The following is a 7389-nucleotide window of genomic DNA, read 5'->3' as shown; positions in this document are numbered from 1 at the left end:
TAATATAACATATGTAGAGTAGTCTTTTCAATATTTATGGAATATTTTCTTTGTGATGAACTCAGAAAATAAAAATGTACTTTCCCTTACATAAGAATCCACAGTTCAGTGAATCATGGGTCATGCTGACCCATGAAGAGCTACAAGATGTTCTGATAAATACTATAGTAAATTCCCAATAACAAAAGAATAAGCAAGGAATTCTGAGTCAAAGATAGAGGTGGAGGTGGAGTTAGGGAATGACATTTGAAAGGATTCTGAAAGAATAGATAGGACTTTAGTGTCTTTATCTTATTGATTTAATTGACTTTTCTTATTTTACAAGAAAGAACACATACCAGATTTGTGTTTGAAATAGATGACAAAATCACAGAAATACAAAACAACCTCTATCTCTACTTATTATAATTAAAATTCTAACACAAGGACCTTGGTCCCAAAGTACTCACTCTGATGACCAGTACTTATTCCTTTCTCTGATTTATAGAATGGGCTGTGTCACTGCTGTCTTTAAAATGACTCAGAATTATTTTACAATAAGAATGTTATTTTCCAGGTGGTGACTACGTTCATAGCTATCAAAAACATGACTCTAAAATTGAGGTTGCACTTTTCCATGTTTATAATTTGGGAATTAAAAACTTGGCAATGTTAATGACAGCATTGGGTAAAGGAGAATGATTTTCAACTTGTGAATTAAGACTTTTAGGGTGAGTCATGTCTACTGAGACAATCTACATTTATAATCATATTCATTTTCCAAGCCACAGACACTAGAACTCTTATCTTGTGGGAAAACAATAAAACAGAGTCATTGGGAATATATGATTTTGGAATTGTGTTGCCTGAGTTCAAATCTCAGCTTCATCATTAAGTAAGTAGGTGAACTTGATAAAGCTATTTAACCTGTCTGCCTCAGGTTCCTCATCAGTGGAATGAATTATAAAGCTGCCTTTAAATATAGCTACAAGACTTGAATATATGTGTATGTATGAATGTTTGCACGTGTATCTAGATGTATTAGTATTTATACATCTAGATACACATGGGAAACTTAGAAATATTCAAGAAATGACTGTTACTGTCATGTATACGAGTTTATAAAGCAGACCAGACAGTCTCTTGACATAACAAATCATTATCTTTAGTTCCGAATCACTAATTTACAGTAAGCCTTGTTAATTCAAAGATGCCTGTCTCAGTATTACCCAGATCTTTTGCTGTCCTCTCACCCCTTTCCTGCTAGCTTTTTCATCTATATTTTACACATTGGTGTCTTTAGCTCTTAATGAGTTAAGAGTGTATTCAACTGTTATATTGGCCTAACCAAATATGGATTTTCTTTCCTTATAAGGCAGTTCAGGCCCAGTGCTGTAGCTGGATAGTATCAAAGACATCGTTTGTCTGTATTACTTTTCCATGAACTTTGGATTGGTGGCTTTATTTTTTTAAGATTTATGTATTTATGCATATAAGAACTGGGGTACAGGCCAGAGGTGCAGGTGTAAGAGGAGTCACCAGAGACAGAGTGGGAAGCAGAACAGGCAGGTTGACTGCAATGCATCACTGAAGGGAGCAGTGGGTGAGATAGGAGAGGTCTGCTGTGCCATGCAGGTTAGCTCCCTGGCCAGGGATCGAACTCAGTGGTTGGGAAGTGCTGCACTTTAATCCCTTATGCCACCATTGAGGCCCCTGGATTGGTGACTTTTATCCCATGATCACAAGTGACTATGGCAGCTATAGACCCCACATCAGCCCTATAAACAGGAATGTGATATGTCTTCAACAATCTGATCTTTATTAAAAATTTTGTGTTGTCTCAAGAACCAAAGAGATTTTAGCTTCCATCTAATTTTCCAGACTCTCTGGTTGTGCATCTCATGCTATTAAAACTGCACTGTACACTACCTGCCTTGGCACCACCTGGGAGTTGGTTAGAAATGGAGAATCTCAGGCACTGTCCCAGACTTACTGTGTCAGAACCTACATTTTAACACTATTCCCAGGTGACACAAAAGCACAATAAATTTTGAGAAATATTGCTATTTACCATACTGAACACAGTTAGTATATTTTGATTTTGCATATCTAACTTGGATGCAAATGCATGATTTTTAATGACCTCGCTGCTAAACCAGGGTTATGTGGTAGCCTTGGTACCCACATAATACTTCATGCTTAACTTAATTTCTTTGCTAGACATTTATACCTTTGCATTTCTTCAATAGGTGTGTCCTTGATTCTTGGTACAGAATTAGCTTGTGCCATTAATGTCTTATGATTTCTAAATATTCTCGTCAGACCTGCTCAGATACTCTCTTCTTCCGGGATGATGCTTGCCTTCTGGGGTAAGAAAGGTTGGGAGGGGAGTTTCCACTTTCAGTAAAATATTTGCCCACTTATTGTGGGTTGCCTACTTTTCTCCTTTCTACATATAAGTGATTCGATGTAATCAAGTTCAGAATCATTATTGAATGCCTTACTTAGTGAAATATATTGTCTTTAGTGAAATATATTGTCTTGTGCATTGAGTTTTCCCTCTAGATAGAATATAAAAATTTAACCTGGTCCTATATACTTTGCGGTGTTTTATTTGAAAGGCTGTCTAAGAACAGATCAACTTTAATTTTTCAGCAAAATGCCTTTAACAAAAGAATTGATAAAATATTTACTCCATTATTTTTCAAAAGTAAATTTCTTTAGGACAGTGTTTAATGGGAATATATCTGTAGAGGAGAAAACTTCATAGAGTAATTATGATAATAGCACGATATAGAGTACTTAAAATTTGCCTCTAGATTTAAAAAATGTAGTTGGTATGTAGTTGGTAAATAATGGGTTTCTTCCTTAATATGCTGATGACTCTTGGCTCAGGTTGCCTAGAGAGCTAAGCAGAATGAATGAAGGTTTAAACAAAGTTGGGTCAAAGTGAACTATGTAAATAAAGGAAGGGCAAAGACTAATTTAGGGTTAGCACAGTAGAGAAAAAACTGATTTTGTGTATTAACTGTAAAACGTCAGGCATTACAACACTTCCATATCACTGTGAACAAGTGGAGAAAATATTGTTCTGTATCAAGTGTCCTCATTCATATGCTTGCAGAGAATTTCTCTAGATTTAGGACTAAATAATAGTATAAGATTTAGGGAGGATTTAGAGTGACCAAAAAAGATAAAGGCTGCTCAACAAAACCCCAAGAACTTCACTCTGTGGTGCCCCTATATCTGTTGATACAGCTGCTCTCAAAATAGCAGTTACCAGAAAATCACTGTTAGTGGTATTGTGGAGAAAAACAGAACCTTTGTGCACTGCTGGTGCGAATGTAAAATGGCGCCATTGCCATGAAAAGCAGTGCTGGTGGCTCCTCAAAAAAATTCTTGTTAAGTGTTCAAAAGAAATGAAACCATACTTGAACAGATACATTTACACTATGTTTGCAGAAGCATTATTTACAGTAACCAAAAGTGGAGGTGACCCAAGTGTACATCAGTGGATGACGGATAAACAATATGTAGTGTATACACACACACACACAATGAAATAGTATCATTCAGTTTGGAAAAGGAAAGCATTTCTGACACATGCTGCATGCGATACAGATGAACCTTGCAAAAGAGGATCGTAAGGGAAATAAGCCAGTTGGAGGATAAATACTCTATGATTCCAGGGGTGTCAAATTCATAGAGACAGAAAGTAGAATGATGTTTCCTAAGGCCTGGGAGGAGTAGGCAATGGAGGGTTTCCATTTTTATTTGAAAACATAGAGTTTCAATTTGAGAAAATGAAAAAATGCTGGATAGGAATGACGGTGATAGTTGCACAGCAATGTGAAGAACTTTGTACTTAGTGAGAGAATCATACATATACATATGGTTAAAATCATAAATTTTATGTTTGTGTGTATTTACCACACTAAAATAGGAATTTTTCTCTCACATGTTTAGCACTTCCCACAGTATTCTTTCTTTCATTTGGTAACTTGATTGAAACTGGAATTGCTAATAGTTCAGCAAAGATTTTTGGGATCCTACTGACTAAATCAGTGGTAAATTTTCAGGATACAAAAACAAATTAATTATAACCACTGATTTATATAAAATCATAGGTTGCTATAGCTAACAGGTATGAAAATCACTGGTTGCAATTTAGTGTAATAAAATATGTAACAGAAATACATATGAATTGTGCAGGTCTAGGGGGCCTCCCTGGCAGCCCAGGGGATAAATCTTAGTGTTATCACTGCTAAGACTTGAGTTCAGTCTCTGGACAGGGAGGTGACCCACCTGGTGCAGCAGACCTTTCCTGTCTAACCTGCTGTTCCTCTTAGCAATGTATTTCAATAGATCTGCCTGTTCTGCTCCCCACCCTGTATCTGGTGAATCCTCTTACCCACTGCACCTCTAGCCCACACCTTAGTTCTTCTATACCATAGTGCAAGTTCTAGAACCAAAATACCTGAGTTTGCATCCTTGATTGATTGTTTTTACCAGTAGTGTGATTTTAAACAAGTCACTAAATCTCTTTGTACTTCTGTTTCCTCATCTGTAAAATGGGAGTAAAAGTGGTTTCTATTTTTTAGAGCTATTGGGTAGATGAATGAGTTTAAATTATAAAGTATTTAAGTGTATTGAACATGGTCAATTCATTTAAATACATCTAGCTTCAACATCATATAAGGCAGTGGTATTATTGGAATATGAGGTAGAGATTTTGTCTTTTTTTTTTTCACTGCCAACTATCCACTTCCCAGGAGTATTGATATTGTTTAAGAAATATTTTTACCTTACAGATGAAAAAATGGCCTAGAGCAAGTACAGAAAAGAGAGTTGAGGTTAATAGAGTAGGTGGTTAAGAAGAACTTTAAGGAGTAGTTATGCCTTAACAGGATTTTGACAGATAACTGTGTTTCCTTATAACACAAGGGGCAGTTATTCCTGACAGAGAAACAGGACTGCAGCCATAAAAGTGAATAGCTTTGGCCACCTGGGGAACAATAATTAGCTAGGAGTTGTCAGATTGTGAAGGATAAAGTGAGAAATGGCATGAGAGGAGGTTGGAAGAGAGTTTATTTGAAAAATTATTTAGCAGTTACTATATACCCAACATTGTGTTACGTGTCAGGATTTTCAGTAACAACTATGACACAGTGAGTCCTCAGGAGCTTACTGAAAGGCATGAAATGACACACAACTAGGATTAGGTTTTGTGAGGTCAGCCATGGAGTTGATGAAAAACCTTGAAAAACTTTAAAGAGAAGCAAGCTCTACCTGGTTAGGGTGTACAGATGGATAGAACTCTGGTAAGCAGATTAAGGATGGAACAGATCTAGGGTGTCATCCTGTTGCTGCTGCCTAAAGGGAAACTAATGATGAGGTTTTGCTTTAATCCAGACAAGAAAATGTAGTGCCGAAACTCAGGTGTTTTGATACGAACAGAAAGAAGGAATGTGAACTTGAGAGACAACTATAGTATTTATTCTCTAGAACTTGGTGACTAAGAATGAAGAAGAAAGAGAAAACAAGATGATTCCCAGTTTCTGGCTTGGCTACTTGGGTGGTGAGTTGGAAATTCCTATTCCCACTCACTCAAACAGGAAAATAAGAAAAATAATGGGTTAGGGACTGGGAGGCAGAAACACACTCAGTAACTAAGTTTTGGTCCATTTAAGTGTCAAAGGTACATTTAGACTGAAAAGATCTATGAAGAACCACGTGCTTGTGAGATAGAGACATAGAGAGATAGAGGATATGAATCACCTTGACAACTAGGCAGGGTTCCTAGAAACAGAGATCTGAGAGTAAATCACACATTTATTAATCCAGCATAGATTTTTCTTAATTGCCTTTGATAAACCAGACTCTGTTCAAGCTGGAGCAATACAATCACTGATAATGGATATGTGTGGTATCTTGGCAAGTCTCAAATTCTGAATATCCACTGGGATTAATGATGCGGGAGGATTTTTTTTTTATTCAAATCTCTTCTATCACTCTAAGTTAGTTTCTTCTTTCTGTTGTACACATTACCATGTGCGACTTAAAAAATATAAAATTCATTATCTTGTAATTCTGGAAGTCAGAAATCCAAAGTGGGGCTCACTGGAGTAAAGTTTCAGTGACTTCTTCTGGAGGACCTATGGAAGAATGTAGTCTTGCCTTTTCTAGCTTCTAGTGGTCACCTGCATGCCTTGGCTTGTAAATGCTTCCGTCATCTTCAAAGCCAAACATGTACCATCTTCAAGTCTCTCTCTTTCTCTCCTCTGTCTCTCTCTCCCCTCCACCCACTCCTTCCAGACCCCCGTCCTTCCAACTCTCCTTCCATTTCTGACTTCTTTTTCTGTCATCACATCTTCTCAGGTTTTCCTGTATCCATATAAGAAGTATACCATTTTCACCTGGAAATCCAGGCTAATCTCCCCAATTTAAAGTCCCTATTTACAAATGTAAAGTTCCTCTTACATGAAAGGTAACACATTTCCAAGGGACAAGGGCCTGGACATCTTTGCAAGGTCAATTTTCTGCTTTCCACATTTACTTTTATTTATAGATTTTAAATTTATTTTACATTTATTTACATTAAGTATTTATATACCACTCTAATTTATCATGATGCTTATGTACCTAGCTCTCTGTACTTGATGTAGGCCTTGTCTCACTTCCAGTTACAACACAAAATCTTCAAAATCTTCCCAGTTCAAATAAATCTTTCTCCTTTGCACTCTTTTCTTTGTATTTATTAGCAATAATTAACTACTAGTGTAAGCAGAAATTTACCTCAAATTGACTTAAGGAATTAAGTGGAAGTTTTTGACTCAGGGAATCAAAAGAAAAGAAAAAAAAGGACTGAACATCAGTTGTAGGAAGGTCAACAAGATGTGGCCAGTTGTCAGGAGTTGCTAAAACCACCTTTCAAAATTCTCTTTCCTCCCTTTTTTCTATTTCTCTCAGTCACTTTCCTTCTCCCTTATGAAGTCTGACCTTGCTCATTTGATGAGAAACAACCAAGAACAGGACCTAAGTTTAAGTTTCTTTCACCAGAAGTACAAATAAAAATACACTTATGAGAAAATAGTGTTGCTTCAATTCTCTTTAAGAGCTATGAATATAAATATAGTTAATATTTCAACTGCATACTTAAAATTATTGTTTGTTTAGGGGTTATCTAAAGGAATATTTAATAACATTGGCCCTTTTATTTTTTATTTTATTCTTTTTAAAGATTTATTTATTTATGCATACAGAACTGAGGTACAGGCCAGAGGTGCAGGGACAGTGAGAGGAATCACCAGAGACAGAGTGGGGATCAGAACAGGCAGATCAATGAAGTACACTGCAGGGGAGCAGCAAGAAGGTCAGGAGAGGTCTGCTGTGCCGTGTGGGTCACCTCTG

Source organism: Condylura cristata, unplaced genomic scaffold, assembly GCF_000260355.1.
Source record: "Condylura cristata isolate star-nosed mole 26May11 unplaced genomic scaffold, ConCri1.0 scaffold00008, whole genome shotgun sequence".
Lineage (NCBI taxonomy): Eukaryota > Metazoa > Chordata > Mammalia > Eulipotyphla > Talpidae > Condylura > Condylura cristata.
This window is presented reverse-complemented; position numbering follows the sequence as displayed.